At 41.1% G+C, this 17,949-nt stretch overlaps 1 protein-coding gene across 5 annotated transcripts in view; it reads left to right on the forward strand.

The window, feature by feature from the left end:
* The window catches only part of ATE1 (arginyltransferase 1), a 2,674,296-nt gene that overhangs the window by 1,521,166 nt on the left and 1,135,181 nt on the right, over positions 1-17,949 (forward strand). The window lies entirely within an intron of this gene.

Genomic DNA, 17,949 nt, shown 5'->3' on the forward strand with positions numbered 1-17,949 from the left:
TTACAAAATAGGGAAACATGATACCAAAAATGCACTATATAGGCATATATTAGAGAAGGGAGACGACCACAGCTTCTTATTTTCTATCATCGAACAGGTGGATGTCACACCTTTTGGAGGTGACTGGAAAATGAGATTGGCACTGTGTGAGAGCAAATGGCAAATTCTAACAGATTCTACGAGACCACCTGGTCTCAACGATTTTATTAGTATTAAACCTTTTTTAGCGTTAGAATAATGCATAGGTGCACACCATCCACAGTGTAGTTGTTTTTACAATAATATTGTTTAGAATATGAGATGGGCATACATATTGTCACATTTTTTAATATTTTTAAATACTATTATATTTAGTACATTCAGGTGGCACTTCATTAGTATTGTGCATTTAGATACCATTATAGGTTATAATATTCTTATTACATATTTTTAATGTACATATTTATTTATATTATTACAAAATTGTATGCATGCAATTCATTTCACAACCAGTGTTTTGATTTTAACGTAGGGGAATAGAATACAGCATATGTGTATAATGGCCATGTCTCTTTAAACATTTTGGCGTTTTTTTTCATCAATTACATTATTGTATGATTAAGGGATATGTGTATATATATCACAAGTTTTTACATTTAATTGTTCTGATGAAGACTGGGATACAGTCGAAAGCGCTTAACCAGGAGTTGTATGTGTTTTTTCAATAAATCTTTGGTGACTACTGTCCTGTTGTACGAGCAGTTTCCATATTTCTGCTTTCTTTTAAGTGATAACTCAGTAATGGTGTTAAAAAAAAAAAGAAAAAAGAAACTCTGGGTCACTTGGCTGTATTTTTGAAAAAATCTGTTTTCATCAGATAGAAAATGTGTGGTTTATTTCCATCTTCAGCTGTTGAAGTTATATCTTTCTCTGCTGGGTGTATAAACAAGTGTGTTTATGCTGGACAAGTTCCCGTGAAAGATTCCAGTACTTAGTATTCATTATGTCTAGGCCAAGAACATACTGAGCCTTGCAGTTTGTGTAAAAAGTTAAAAAAATAAAACGGGTCTATGACCAGGCTTAGGGGAAAAAAAGATTTAAAGTGTGCAGAAACTTTCCAAAAAGCAGCCAAACATACAAAGGGGGACAGTCTTCAGCTATGAAGCAGAAAAGGGAAAGCATGAAAAATGACAGATCTTAAGGAAGAAGTGCACTCTTCCACTTCTCTGAATGACTTAGATTTCTACTTTGACCTTCTAGAATAGGGTCTTCAGAGCTGAGCCTAAAAGTTCTAAAGTAGGGCTGTCCCATGTTAGTTCTTCTAGATTTAAAATGTAAAACTATACTGATGACAGTCTCTTATAGGGCTAGAATAATTATACAGGTCCACAAGAACCCCTGCAAAGACCTGGAGAATATATTGCTGGAAAACCTGATAAAACCTCATGCTGACAGTGTTTCTAAGTCACTTTTGTTGTAAGTCCCTGCCACCTGTTTTTACCAGCTTTTCCCCTGAAGAATTAAAGCTTCTAGTTTAAAGTCAACTTGTCTTGGGGAAAATGGGAACACACACTGAGGCAGCATAAATGTGTACTTTAATGAAATGTTCCAAAGGTCTGGGTTCTGGGTATTTCATAAAATGTAGGCCTTCCTAGGATGTCCATATTGCAAACCATTCCATTCCAGAAGGTATAATTTTCAAATGTTAGACCTCTTAGTCATTGATATGTAGAACTGTTGGAGTGAATAAACCTCTGTAAGGAAACAGCATCTTATTCTGCTAAGCTGACAGGTTCAAAAAGGTAATGCTGAGTTGACGAACACACTCCTGTTTGTTGTGAAAGTAAATCTTTCTGTAGTAGAAGAAGATGGGCAGTTAAGAGAACTGTGGCTCTCTTAGGTTCATAGGTTAGTACTGTGGTGTCTGCCCTTGCAGGCCATTTTACGTCTAGCCAATTATCCCAATTTGTGTTTATAATTAACCTATCTCTTTGAGGTTTAGATTCACCTAACCTTTTTCAAGATTTATATTTATATATATTATTCTAGTCATTACTAGATCAGACATAAATATTTGGAGGGGATCCACGCATTAGGGTTACGCATTTAGGAGCTGCCTCTATCCATTAGTAGAACAGGGGAGAGTCCTGGGGTAAATTTACCATTTCCCTGTGGTTTATCCAAGTTACGCCTGAATGTGGTCAGAAATGAATATTGTTTTAACAGTGAGAGCAGTGCTATCCTTTGCAAGATATATGTATCCATTCAAACTATTTTCTTAATGTGGCAGAAGATGTTTAAGTCCCTGGATCAAGTATTTCCGATACCATTTGATATGAAGAAATTTGTCAGAAATAGGTTAGAGGATGCCTTGTATACTAGATATATTGGAGATTTTGGAGCTTTTCTCCCCAGGATTCCAATGAAAACGGGCTCCTCAAGGCCCAATGGACCACCCTGGTAAACAAACTGCAAATAAATAAATAAATAAAATAAATATAGGTCACTTCTTTACAGTCTGTAAAAGACCAAATATAGCGATGTGGTCTGAGGCAGTCCATGTAGGACATGTTTAAGCCTTGTATCCTTTTTGTTAAGCATCTCTGCAGGTGTTCCAGTTGTTGCATGGGCCTGAAAAGATCTGTGCTAAAAGGGACATTATACTTAGATTGGCCTAATGAGGGATGAGTAGAGAGGAACAACATTTCCTGTTTGTACACAATGTAGAAGGACTTCTTTACTACAGTGGACACACACTGGTCAGAAATTAGATCAGTGTCCACGCAAGTTTCAAATCCTGAACTGCTGCGTCAACAATTAGGGATGTGTTGTCTTTGTAGTAGATGTTCTTCGTCTTTCACTGTTGCAGTCATCACATTTGGGTTATCCCTGCCAGGGTAGCCCTTGGCCGGCCCAAATACCAGAGGCTTAGTATTTCTGTGAGGGTTGCTGTCACTTCAGGACTGATGTCAGGTCGTCAGTAGTATAAAGTAAGGTAGCCGACGCCATTACATCAGTCTTTCTTGCCGTCAAAGCAGAAGTTGTTCGCATGAGTGCCAGTCGGCCACTACCTGAGTTTCATCTTACGAATTGAAGCTGAAGTCTTCTAAAGCTAAGTACTGTGTTGGGGATCCTTTTTTCTTGCACTAACCGATGTCAGAAAAAGTTAACAATTGTCTCGCCTATGGAAAGCAAATACCACACCGAGACTTTCATTCTTACTGCGTCACTTGCTTAGGACCAGACCACGACGTCCCCACCTATCTCTTCTGTGCTTTGTTCAACGCCAGAACTATATGTTGTTGGGCCCTTATTGTAGCTAGATATTTTCACTTACAGTCCTCGAATTCTGATATGGCTTCGGTAAGCCATCCGACAGCAGATCTTCTGAAAAAACATAAAGATAAAGACAGAGAGAGATCGCAGAGGTCCAAACCTACCAATGACACTCTTGTTAAGCTAGTTGTCAGTTCTGCGGTCCTCAGTGAGGCACTTTCGCAGCCCCTGATGCCCGCTTCTGTGGATTCATAGGCCTCTACCGAGACCCTTTCAAGTCCGACATGCCGCAAAACTCTTCTTCGACTAAGGATCCTGTTGTCTTCTCTACCTTGGATGGGTCCAGAGCCACTGAGCAGCTACAGGCTTCCGAGGAAGTCCTTCACATTACTGATTCTCGACACAAACCGACAACTACTTTCGCGACTACTGTTCTTTCGAAAACTACCGAGTTTCTTAGGCCCAGGTTACGAACCACTCCCAAGAAACCGACGACCCAATCTCAGGCACCTGCTTCCTTGCCTCAGTCTCAAATGTTTAAAATGGCGGAAGACCTTATCATGCTGATCAGGGGAAGCCAAGCTGCCCCTTCCAAAAGAAAGAGATCTATCCCCTGTAGTTTTGTCTGAACAGTAGTCTGATGGCTCTGATGCATCTGAGTATGAAGACATGCAACCCCTCTCTGCTTATGAGGATTCTGATGCAGAGGAGTCAGTTCCTTCAGCTTTTCCCCCAGACAATTTTTCCTTTGGGGGGAAACCCTTCACACCTTAAGGGAGCATTTCCAATGGGAAAGTCAGGACTACCCTCAGTCTAAAAAGAGACTCCGGGAATTCTTAGATCTTCCAAAGCACAAAGACCCCTGGCCATCCCCCCAGTCCTGGATGTTGTGGAGAATGTTTTCCTGGAATACAGTTTGACTCCTGACACCCTCCCTCCTACACCCAGAAAACCAGACAGGTATTTTAGAGTTCCTCGCTCACACAAATTTCTTTTTAAAAATCCTACTGCTGACCCTGAGGTAATTTCTCAAGGGCCTAAAGAATTAAAGAAACCTCTGCTAAGAATCCCACCCCCTCAGATGGGGATTCCCGAGCACTAGACAGATGGGGTTAAAAAGTATACACCTCAGCTACTGTTGCTATCAAAGCACTAAATTGTCAGTTCCATATGCTAAAATTTTAGCAACATACCCTGGAACTCCTCAAACAAAAAATGTCTTCCTTTCCTCCTTGTGCAGAATCTAGAGTTACAAGAGTTAATGCATTCTGCAAGTCAAGTAACTAAACACACCCTGCACTGTGGATGTTCTTCATTCCACATTGCTGCAGTCCTAACCATTGGGTAGTCCGCTGTCCCAGTCGGCCCGAATACCAAAGTATATGGCTGACGTCGGTCAAGGCGCATTAGACTGACGTCAGTACGTCAGGGTACTAATGCGCATGACCGACGTCATATCCTCAGTCTTTTTTGCCGCATGGTCCGATGCAGAAGCAGTTTTGCGAGTGCAGGTTGGCGTTCTGAAATTTTCTGAAGTCGGAGTTTCAGACCGAATCAAAGTTGGCTAAGTACCCCGTTGGGGAATATTTTGGTTTTTTCTTGCCTCAGTATTTAACCGGATGTCAGAAAAAGTGAATAACTGTATTTCTTGTGGGAAACAGATACCTCATAGGGATTACCATACCTTGTGTATTCCTTGTTTAGGGCCTGAGCACGACGTTGTTGGATGCCGCTCTTGTGCTAGATTTAACAAACGCACTATTAAGAGAAGGTTAGACTGTGCCAGGTTAGTTTTTGGGAAGCGTTGTAATTATAAAATGCCGTTGGATGCTCCGACGCCCGCTTCGTCCAAAAAACGCAAGGACAAAGCAGCAAAGCCTAGGGTGGAAGAACCGGCAGTCCCGGACGTCGGTTCTTTAGAAGGTTCTGTGGAGCCGGAGGTTTTACCAGGAGTTTCTTTAGAGTCTCAGGGAGAGACTTTACTGTTACAGGATGTGTCCTCTCAGGAGGTAGGCCAGGCTGAAGGGGCTTCTCAGGTTGCTGTTCTTCCCTCTCTTCCTAAGGTGGTTAGAGCCCCCCCTTCTGTTTCCAAGGCTTCTTTGAGAGGCAGGCCAGGTTTAACTTCAGTGGGGGTTTCTCCTGGATCTTCAGGATCTTTGCCTAAGAAACATATGCTTAAAATGGCAGAGGATTTGATTACTATGATTAGAGGCTCTATGCCCCCTCCTGATAAGAGGCCCAGGGTGGAGCCTGAGTTTGAGAGTTTTGAGCAGTGTTCGGAGGCTTCTGAGTCTTCGGCTGAAGACTTGCAGGAGTATCCTCCTTATTCTGATTCTGATGTGGATGATTCTACTCCGTCAGCTTCTCCTCCTGAGGATTTTTCATTTTCAGAGACTCTGCATTCCATGAGGGAGCATTTTAAATGGGAAGGCCAAGATTTCTCTGATTCCAGGAAGAGGCTTAGGGAATTCTTGTTTTTACCCCAGCATAGGCCTTTAGCTATACCTCCTGTTCTGAATGTGGTGGAAGATGTTTTTGCAGAGGCTTCCCTAAACCCTGATTCTTTGCCTCCTGCCCCAGTTAAACCTGATAGGTACTATAGGGTGCCTGAAGCTCACAAGTATCTTTTTTAAGAGTCCTAGGGCAGACCCGGAAACTGTCTCTCAGGGGCCTAAAGGTGTTAAGGCTTCTGTTGTTAAAAATCCTGTTCCTCCTGATAAAGAGGCAAGGGCTTTGGATAGATGGGGAAAGAAAGTGTATACTTCTTCCACTTTAGCCATGAGGGCGTTGAATTGCCAGTTTCACATGTTAAAATATCAAAATTATCTCCTTTCACAATTGAAGTCTAAGGTAGATGCTCTGGCGGTAGGTATTGAGTGTAAAGAGTTGCAGGATTTAGTTCATGTGTCTGAACAGGTGGGTAAGCATTCACTGCAATGTGGTTTTGATGCTGTGCAGGCCTCCTCGAGGGTGGCTGCCACTGGTTCTGTTCTTCGTAGGCACGCCTGGTTGAGGGATCAGAATTTAGCTGAGCATGTTAAGACAAGGATTTTGGATGCTCCTTTACAGTCTGACGCGTTGTTTGGTTCGCCTGTGGAAGCAGTTTTAAAGAAAATGGAGGACAAGGCTAAGTCTATGCAAACTGTTAAAGATTTTTTGCAGGTGCAGCCTCCAAGTTTAGTAGAAATTGGCCTACTAAGGGATGGACATATCCTACTTATGATTCCCAGTCTAGGGGTAGGTCTAGACGTGGTAGGGGCAGAGCTCAAGGTTCTTTTAGGCCTAGAACAGGGAGTTCACCTGCTCAGACTTCTGGTGAGGGCAGGGGTCAGTCCTTTCGTAAACAGACCCAATGACCTGCCTTTTCAGCTGCCAGTACATTCTCGTCTGGCAGCACCTTTGGGAGGAAGGCTGGCTCTTTTCAAAGAAAATTGGGATTTAATTACCCAAGACAGATGGGTTCTGGATAACATTCACCACGGTTACAGGTTTTATTTCCATACCTTGCCTCCTTTCAAAGGCATGCCAGACATTCCTCCTCTACAAAGAAAAGAGGCTCACAAGCAAATTTCTCTTGTTACTCCAAATAGGGGCCATTCAGCCAGTCCCTGTGCCAGAAAGGGGCCTAGGATTTTATTCTCGCCTGTTCCTAGTACCAAAGAAGGGGGACACGTGGAGACCAATTTTGGATTTATCTATCCTCAACACTTATCTAGACATTCCCAAGTTCAAAATGTTGACGTTACAACAGCTTTTACCTCTGCTGGGCAAAGATCACTGGATGGTAACTTTAGATCTCAAGGAGGCTTACCTTCATGTGCCTATCAGACTGAGTTGCAGGAAGTATCTACGTTTTCGAGCTGGAAATTCCCATTATCAGTTCTCTGCATTGCCCTTTGGCTTATCTACTGCGCAGAGTATTCACAAAGGTTCTGGCTCCAGTGATAGCTTATTTCAGGCTAAAAGGAATTCAAATCTATCCTTACTTGGACGACTGCCTGATTCTGGCTCAAGAAAAGGAAGACCTTTTACAGCATTTGGAATATGTGATAGCAGTGCTAAGATGCCTAGGGTATTCTGTGAACGAAATAAAGTCCAGTCTAGTACCCTCTCAAGACATGTGCTTTCTGGGTGTGAGACTGAATACAGCAGCCCAGATGGCCTTTTTAACCCCAGACAAACAAAAGAATCTTTCCATTTACTTCCATCAACTATCTCTTCAGTCCGGGCTGACTGCAAGGACAGTCCTTCAAGCCTTAGGGTTCATGGCATCTTGTATTCTGGTGCTTCCCAATGCCAAACTGCATATGAGGAAGCTGCAATGGTATCTCAAAAATGTATGGACACAGCACTGCCAGGATTTGGACACTGTCATTCAAATAATACCTTGCATTCAACAGGAATTTTTGTGGTGGGCTCAGGAATGTCACCTAAACAAGGGACTCTCTGTGACCCGGCCAGAGGCGAGTCAGATTCTAACGACAGATGCCTCAGACATTGCTTGGGGAGCTCATCTAAATGGAAAGTGGATACAAGACAAGTGGCCTGCCAGGCTATAGCATCTACATATCAACATGAAGGAGATGTTAGCAGTCCAATTTGCATTAATGGCTTTCAAGGAGTTACTTCTTCCAGGGCAGGTGTTGATTCTAACAGACAACACAACTGTCATGTGGTACATCAACAAACAAGGGGGAACACATTCTTACCCGTTGTGCAGGCAAGCAATGATTTTATGGGAGACTGCGCTCAGCTTGCAACTAACTCTTCAGGCAAGGTTTCTGCCGGGAGCACAGAACTCCTTAGCAGATGTGTTAAGCAGACAAATCATGGATCCCCACGAGTGGAAACTGGATCTTCATGTATTTCAGAAATTGACAGTGTCATGGGGAACTCCAGACATAGATCTGTTCGCTTCTCCACTAAACCACCAGCTGCCAAAGTTTTGCACAAAGAGGTTTCATCACACAGCCTGGTAAGTGGATGCTCTTTCTTTCAGTTGGAAAAATCTTCATGTGTATGCCTTTCCACCTCTGCCTCTTCTCCCAAAGGTGCTCCTAAAGGTCAGACAAGACAAGCCAAGGATGATTTTAATAGCTCCAGATTGGCCTCGGCAACACTGGTACCCATTACTGAGGAGTCTGGTAAGGAAGCCTCCATGGCCTTTACCTTTGATTCCACATCTGTTGTCTCAGAGGGACGGTCACCTGCTCAATGTCAAGCTTCACTCTCTTCATCTAACAGCCTGGCATATTCTGTTTTGAAACACAGCAGGTCTCAACTTCCTCAACAAGTTTTAAATGTGATTATGGAAGCCAGAAGACCTAGTACAAGGAAAGTGTACGCAGAAAAATGGAAGAGATTTTTATTTTGGAGTGCAGCAAAAAAATTGGAGATTTCTGAGCCTAATTTGAGTGTGGCTCTTCAATATCTTACTGAGTTATTGGACAAAGGTTTGTCTTTCTCTTCCATTAAGATTCATGCTGCAGCAATTTCAGCTCACTATGATTGTGACCCACCATTGTTTTCGCATCCTTTGTTCAAGCAATTTCTTAGAGGGGCAAAGAATATAAGACCCCCACGTAGAGCTCCTACTCCTGCTTGGGATCTCAATTTTGTGTTGGAGAAACTTACTCTACAACCTTTTGAGCCTGCGGCTACTGCTGAATTGAAATACTTGTCATGGAAGACTGCTTTTTGTTGGCCATTACTTCTACAAGAAGGGTTTCTGAATTGCAGGCCCTTATGGCGGTAGAGCCTTTTTTGATTTTCCATAAGGATAGGATATCATTACGTACTAATCCTTCCTTTATGCCTAAGGTGGTTTCTAGTGTGGCTTTAAACCAAACTATTCATTTGCCTACTTTTTATGCAGATCCCCAAAATAAGGGGAAAAGATTTTGCACACTTTAGATGTACACAGGCAATTGCGTTATTATTTAAGCAGGACTAAGGATTTTAGGCAGTCTCAGCAGTTGTTTGTTTCTTTTGCTTTGAGTTCTCAGGGCAAGCCTGTGTCAAAACAAACTATTTCTAAGTGGATTGGCTTTTGCATTGCATTTTGTTATTCCCATCATGGCAAGGAGATTCCAGCTGGGATTAGGCCTCATTCCACTAGGGCTACTGCCACTTCAACAGCATTTCTAAGGGGAGTGGCAACTAAGGATATTTTGGAGGCAGCTACTTGGAGTTCAGTGCATACTTTCTCTAAGCATTATCACCTTCCTCTCTACTCTAAATCTAGGGCTGGTTTTGCCACAGCTATTTTGCAAGGCATGTTGACAGCTCCTGCTTCCTTATGATTTGCCAGCCTCCCTTACCTCTGCTTTGGGATTCTACCCAATGGTTAGGACTGCAGCAATGTGGAATGAAGAACATAGTACAGTTTTGTACCTACCATAAATGTAGATGTTCGAGGATCCACATTGCTGCAGTCCAATTTACCCTCCCTCCTTCCCCTCTGTGTTTAGGGGTGGTTGTGTAGGTGAGGTTATACTTTTGTAATTTTGTATATATTGTACATATTTTTTGGTTTTGGCCTTGTCGTTTTAGGGTCTTCTGACATCTGGGGCAAGAAAAGACTGAGGATATGACGTCGGTCATGCGCATTAGTACCCTGACGTACTGATGTCAGTCTAATGCGCCTTGACCGACGTCAGCCATATACTTTGGTATTCGGGCCGACTGGGACAGCGGACTACCCAATGGTTAGGACTGCAGCAATGTGGATCCTCGAACATCTACATTTATGGTAGGTACAAAACTGTACTTTTTGATGCCCTAGAAGCTTCTTGTGGGGCAGCAGTCACCAGTTTTGTCCTTAGAAGGCATGCCTGGCTTAAGAAACAGCCCTTGCCAGACTGTTAAATCTAAATTGTTGGATGCCCCCTTGCACAAAGGCAACTTATTTGGCACTAAGGCAGAAGAGGTTTTAAAAAAGATGGAAAAAAAAGGAAAATCTATGCAGATAGTTAAGGATTTCTTACAGGTCCAGCCACTCAGGTTCAGCAGGCATTGTCCCTCCAAGCACTGGTCCTTTCCTGCTCCCACCAGGTAATTTCAGCCCAGACCCCGGGGAACCAGACCCCCCCCAGACAGCAGCCACAGGGAATGCAGAGATCTAAGCAGTGGACTACCTCCACTTCAAAACCAGGGAGTTTTAAGCCACCCCCTTATGGTAAGAACTCGCAATGACTCTCCTTCCCCACCCCCTCCCTCTGCCCACCTCCACTTACCCCTAGGAGGAAAACTCTCCTTTCATGCAAACACCTGGGCCACCATTACCAATGACTGCTGAGTTCTCAACATAGTGTCCCAGAGATACAAATTTTCTTTCCACACACTTCCAACCCCAAAAGGGTTCCCAGATATACCTCAAAACCAGTGGGCAGAGGTGCAAAAGCAAGTCCTTTCCCTGCTCTCCATGAGGGCAGCAGAGCACATTCCTGCAGAACAGAAAGGCCAAGGTTTCTACTCCAGACTTTTTCTGGTACCCAGGAAAGAGGGCACCTGGTTGCCCCATCCTCGAGCTATCCATTCTAGACACCTTTCTGGTGATCCCAAAATTCAAAATGCTCACCCTCCAGCAGCTTCTACCCATGCTCTCCAAGGATGCTTGACTAGCCACCCTAGACCTAAAGGAGGCCTACCTCCACATTCCTGTCAGGGAATCATGCAGGAAATATCTCTGTTTCAGGACAGGATCTCAGCACTTAAAGTTCTCTGTGTTTCCCTTAGCTTTAGTCCATGAGTATCACAATAGTTATTTTTTTAGGACAACCCTTCCTATACGATGGATGAGTCCTTTGAGCATTTGATCACTGCTCCTAGCTTGCAGTCATCTGGAAACTTGGTTAGCCAGAGCTTTTTGACATTGGCTTTTACTTCTGAGAAATAGATGACAAACAGAAGATGTGCCATAACTGAACCTTGGGGGACTTCAATCGTAACTGTTCTTTTTAGTCTGTTTTGATTTCTGGCATATCTGTGAGACGCTTAGCAATCCAGTGGATGATGAAGGGGTTTATTCCTTGTGTATTAAGCTTTTGTACTGTGCCTGTGGGGAGGATTGTGTTAAAAGCCATGGCCAGGTCAAGGTAGGTGATGTATACCATTTTATATTTGCCTATTACTTTGGTGATCTTTTCAGAAAAGTCCACTAGGTTGAGTAAGCATGACATGCCTTTGACAAATCCAAACTGAGATGGTTGCCATGTTTGGAGGTTTTTGTATATGGGGCTGTAATTGCTTGGGTCCATGGAAGGTACTCCCTTATGTAGGGGAATGACTGCAGCTGTTCTCCATTCACTTGGTACAAGACCTGTATGGAGGTAAAAGGTTGAATGGTGGTGTTATTGAGTTGAGGGGTAAAATCTTAGCTGAAGTTATCAGCCACTACGTTAGCTGTATCTTCAGTTTCAGTGTAGGTAACATTGTTGATGATTGGCTTACTCTTTCCTTACTCAGCTTGGTAAAAAGGTACATCGGCACATCTTACAATACAGTCACTTGTAACTAGCATGTTTGGTTTACTGGTTTAACTTAGCATCCATGACTTTGGGAATCTTGAACTATGTGAGGTGGTAGGTTTAACAAGCAGAAAGTATTATTGAGGGCGATTTGTGCTGTGTTGCATTTTGAAGGTCTTTGATGTTTAGGCAAGTTAATCTTTAGCACCTTGGCATATGAATGATTATGTAGAGTATGAAGGTGATGGCAAAGTGTGGTGTGTAGTGTATTGCAGATGATGATTGGGTTGTGTATGTGTGAAATTGTACCATATGTACATCTCTCATGCACTGTGTTATGCTGTTTGAGTAATCGGTGATCATCAGAAAGTATGGCATAATTTTTACATTGTCTCAAGATGCCCATCTCAATCAGGCTGGCTACAGAAGTTTTGGGGTTTGCTGGTCCATGGTTTAGATAGGAATTATTTAGGAGGCTAAGAGGACTATAACTGTTTTAAGCTAGGTTGGTGTTGAGATGCAGGCGTCAGTTTAACTATACTTTTAATGAATAGTGAGGGGGTGCTTAATTTCTTACGCTGGGATGTGCAGGTATCCCTAGAAGACTTTATAGCGCAGGCTGTGACTTATTTCATTCTTAGCAGATTATTGAAGCCTCGAGTTCAGATTGCCAATGTTGAATGTGCATTATTAAGGCTTCCTATGGAGGAAAAAGGCTTTTGTACAGTCAAGCCAATATAGAGCGAGTCCAACGGCTTCAGTGTACTGAGTGCATATTTTTTTTTTCCTCCTTCCCCTTTTGATGAAAAATCTCACATTTCAGTGCTTTTCAGTCTTCTCAGAGTATTTAGTAAAAGATGCTGGGCGAGCTCATCTTAGTGCAGGTTATAGGAGACAAACTAGGAAGGAAATCAATAAACAAAAGCCAGCAAATCAGTGACTCAGAATTTATAACAAATCACAGTTCTGTCACCATTATGACTGTGCTACAATTCTAAATTCCCAGGTAAGCTAGAAATTCAGGAATTTCTTGTCAAGGTAGGCAATCCAGTTGAGACTCATTCTATCCTGAGTTGTCTTGAGTAAGACTTTATGAACCCTAAGGACAGGAATAAAAGTATACATCATATTTTGACTGTATTGGAGAGAGAACACATCAAGACTCCACATTGTCTTAAGCTGAATGAGAGAGCAAATATCTAGCAGCTGAGTATTGAAAGGAGTAGGAAACAGTGACATTTTTGGTAAGCCCGGATATCCACTGTCTGTTGAAAGACTGGCTGCAGATTGCAGCTAGCATTCAAAAGTTAGTGAAATGTATCGACTGAGTGAGTCTGTTGATACACAATGACATTCTGATAAACTGTAGACATAAGAAAGTTGTATGCTACACTGCCCACCCTCAAATCTAGACACCTTCTTTGCATAGCATATAAGCTTTGGGATGAATGTTGTATTGTAAAATGTGTGTGTTCAGTAAGTGACTTACAGCTAGGGTATATATAGTAGTATTTTTATAGGTTCATAGGTAAGTTCTAGACTAGCTATCTTTGTTGGCCAGTTTAAGTCTAGCCAATTTCCCTTAAGTTAATTATGGTGCTTAAACATGAGCACTGTACAACTCATCTCAGTTTAGTATAAAGATGAAACCAAACATGAACAGCTGATACACTGAGTTATTATATGTTCAACTTATTGAAAAATAAACATCGTTATTAATTATTGGAAATGAATTAGATAAATGTAAAATCTAGTAGATGAAAATATTCTTAAAAGTGGTGCATTGGCAGCAGTTAGACAGATTTCTAGCATAGTAGTTAGTAGCTGGGGGAGGGGGGGTACATAAAGTTCCAAAATGCAAATTGAAACAACAGTCTACAGTAGTAGTAGTGATGAAAGACTTTCCAGAATGAACCATTAATCTTCTCAGCAATAAACTCCAGCAGAAATTCAAGGCAGAACAAAGTACACACATCCATTGTTCCAGTTTGAAGTAACAAGGCAGCATAACTCTAGCTGCATTGTCTCCATGTCCGTACAATAGGGAACATACTCACAACAGCAGATGTTAAAATTTAGACTTAGGCAGTCAGATAATGAAAAGCAGAAACAAACTGTTGTGCTTATATCCAGTAATAAGGACTGTAAATAGAAAGAATGCAAAATGCTCCCTGAGGCCGATGTTGTAAAATTGGGTGCGACCACACTCCAGCCATTTGAACTTAATAAATGCAGGCCTTGCTATAGTACTTTGTTCCTTAAGTTTTGCAAACAAGGAGACTTCTAATAAGAGTCATAGATAATTGACATGAGTAGAATAGTGTCGTACGCTGTAGAATACAGTCTAAACAAGATGAGACTGTCATCAAACATAGCAAATGTTCCAGGCTGGCACAATTAAGTGAAATACATATCCATCAGAATCTTGACAAACAGGAAGCAGAAGCAGTCCCAGAAATTGGAAACTTCATTTCATGAACTTATCCATTGGCCGCAGTCCGCAGCAATTTTAGAAAATTTAGAAAAAGAATATGCAGAATCCTGCAGCACACTGGCTTAAGGCTATTAGCTGTTAAAATGAGCTGCTTACTGTAGTCCAGAATTTGATTTGATTTCCTCAGCTTCAGTTTGCCTACTGTGTGACTCTGAGCAAGTCAGTTAAATAGACAAAGTTCTGAGACAATTGAGAAATTAGACTAGGCTCCTCAGTGGTTTCTTGTACTGCGTATCTAGTAACTATGAACCTAGGACGGTAGAAGGGTGAAAGTATTTTTGTTGCAAGATAATATGTGAAAAGCAGGTAACAGAATATCCACAACCGATGATTCGGGGGTGAGGCGAAAAAAGCTTATGTGGGTAGCTCTCGCATGATGGTTATCTGGCTGAAAATATCTGGATGAAGTTTCCATCTTTGAGACATGATCTCTTTTGTTCTGAATGTGTTGCTGAAAGCCCTGTTTCACTGCAGTCTTTTTAAAGACTAGTGAGACAGTCTTAGAAATGACTATTTCTTTTATTTTCTTTTTTCTCTTTCATGCTGAGGATAAAGTAGCAGCTCATTTTGAAAGGGGATGTGGCATTAATGTGTTCAAGGAACAGGAAGAAGGGACGATATTTAATTTCCACTGCTAACAAGCATCCATGAAGGAGTGAGTGTTAGTGGTAATAAATATATAGTTTTTTTCTTGGGTAGTTCATTTACTTATGATGGAGGAGATGGTTAAGTTTTGTGTAGAAAATGTACAATCTAGGGGTTACTTGATATTATGTAAAGAATGCAAGATGTTAACTGCATCCTAAGATGATTGAGATATCGAAACAGAAACTGATCAACAACTTCTGTACTGAAGCGAGTTGGCGATAAACATTGAATCCGCCTCTAAAATTGACAAAGGCAGTGAAATGAATAGTGGTGAACATATTTACCAATAGTCAAAATTCTAAAGAACAGGGAAATACAAACATTAGTAGGTACTGCGTACATAAGAAGTGCTCAATTGGCTGCAAGTAGTGATAAGAGAGAGGAATCTTATATGTAAGAATATTCTGGAAGGAAAGAGATGTCGTACTATTAATGCAACAAATTCTGTTTTTAGTGGTGATGAAGGTGGTCGTATTAACATCGGGGATCCCATTCATACGATACCATCTCCTACCACTGTAGTTGGAACAAACAAAAACATCTATTTGTAATAAAAGAGGACTTGGTGACAATGAATTTAAGGGGTTTGATCATGAAGTCTTTGATGTGGATAAGAAAAGTGATGCACCTAATGCAGATGAGCATTGCGTGGCTCATGTACTGCAAAATGTTAATGGAAACTCTGAAGTTAGACTCAATGAGAATTCTGAAGTTCTGTTAACACTAACCCATACTTTAAGTGAACAGGCATTATTCTTGGAGGCATCGGTGATTAGGAGGTATAAAAAATATACTTACAGGAATAAATAGGAAAATCAGTCATGGTTGCCTCACTCCCATGGGGTAGGAGCAGCTTTGTACAGACTTTAGAGGGACAACAACAGCTAAGGGCAGGTGGTAATTGTTTGAAGTACAAACTGTAGTGGAATGACAAACAAGTTTGAATTTGTGAGCAAAATAAAAACAATTTGTTCAGTTAAGTAAGGAAAAAGGTTATTGTCTTGTAATGATGGACATAATCCCCTCAAGATTTAACAAGATTTGGAAAAGTGTGGCCTGTGCATTTACTTAAGAAGAGTGTACTTGGGAGCCTCTATTAAAGAAATAACAGTTTGGGAAGACATGGTCATGCATGCTAACCGTTTTTATAAAGGTAAATGTCATTTGAGACACATTGGGAACAGGATCATGTTGGGTAAACTAAACTGATTAAAGATTTTTTATAAAGAGTGTAGATGGGCCGTTTTTTAATGACAGAAAAGAAAGTACCATAAAATTATTCTTGAACAATGCTAGGAGTTTAAACAATATATTCCTCCTCTTGGAAAGTAGTGCTGTTGGTGAATGCTTTAATGTAGTCCTTATAACTCAACTTGATTCTCAAGCCTAAATAGTCCCTCATTGATTAATGGCTATGATGGCTTCCATAATTATAGAAGTTGTAAGAATGAATGTCAAGTATCAATCTGTTCAAAAAATTTACTTCACCTTCCTTTGTTACATAAGGGGACTATGTTGTATTAATGTGTGTTAAGATCATATGAAATGGTTCAACTATGAAATTGTTTGTTCTATCTCTGCCCATAATCAATCAAAAGATGTAATTTATGAGAGTACTGTCAAGTTCATTTATGGAATACTGTGAATTCATAATTGGAGATCTGAATGAACCAAGCATTGATTGGAAGGATTTGTCCTCATATAAGTGGCATTTTCGTCTTTGGTAGTACTTGTGGCTGTATTCAAATTGTCAGTAAACCTACAAGGAATAATACTAATCTGGATGTGATACGGATGAAGGAGAAAATCAGGATCTCTTCCTCATCTCTTTTACCCGAATCTTGTGGCTCAACCCGTTTCTTTGTAAACTGGGCAATAAGTGATTGCATGAAGAATAAGAAATTTATACTAGACAGAGAATATAAAGTTTATTATAAAGCTGACTTTCATTCTATAAATAGAGAGAATGGAAATGGGAAGATAGTATGAGACAACTAGATATTGCAGATACCTGGCAGTTTTTTTTTTTAATAATGTCTTAAAGAGAAATTTGGAATAGGTATGCACTAAATGTGCACTTAAAAGAAAGGGAAAATAAGTTTGATATGGTGGACAAGGCAGCTAGAGAAACTCAGAAACAGGAAAAAATATATTATGGAGAAAATATAAGTCCCATCCAGCCAAATATAATTTGAATACATATCATTAGAGTAAAAGGACGGTGCAGTGGTGTAGCGGTTAGCACTGCCTCCTCACAGCAAGAGGTTCTCCAGTTCGATTCTCAGCTGAGGTGCCTTCTGTGTGGAGTCTGCATGTCCTCCTTGCTTTCATGTGGGTTTCTTCCAGGTGCTATGGTTTCCTCCCACATTCCAAAGGCATAGAGTAGGTGGATCGGATACTGTAAACTGGCCCTGGGTGTGAGTGTGGGCATGCCAGTGTGTGGGTCACCCTCTGAGGGGAGTTGGGCCTCACCTGCTACAAAAACGAGTGCAGAAGGGTGCTCGTTGCCCGATGTGCTGTATGAATGGGAGCGAGTCCAGGAGTATCCAGGATCATAAGAGCAAAGTGGAATTTAGAAAACGTTTTAGGAAAGCTTGCTGTAGGTATGGGAAATATCTTGCAATACTTAACACAGATAACAAGAAGTGGGCATTTTTCAAGCAAATAAGACATTATAAAGAAAACAATCAGTGTTTAAATATTGTTGTGAATAACTGTTTAGTAACAGAGACTAGTGCCTTACTTTAATTGTGTAGAGAGAGAAATTTGCTGGCAATCAACTATTACCCAGTACCTGCAATGATGCAGCTGAATTTGAACGTTATGATAAATACTCTGCAATTACTTTATCAATATTAAAAAAAAAAAAAAAAAGCATTAGGGGTGATGAAAAAACTACAACTTCAGCAGGACCAGACACACCAGACAGACACTTTTTGGTAAACATCAGTGAGAGTGAATGCTTCTACTGAATTAAACTTAAAGTGCTGCTATTTCCCTGAATTATGGAGGCAGGCAATTATTGTGCCTATTTCAAAGCAGGGAGATGCTAATTCAGTGGATAACTGGAAAATAAGCCTTGCC

The sequence above is a fragment of the Protopterus annectens genome, chromosome 14.part0 (genome assembly GCF_019279795.1).
Source record: "Protopterus annectens isolate FY-2018-M chromosome 14.part0, PAN1.0, whole genome shotgun sequence".
Lineage (NCBI taxonomy): Eukaryota > Metazoa > Chordata > Ceratodontiformes > Protopteridae > Protopterus > Protopterus annectens.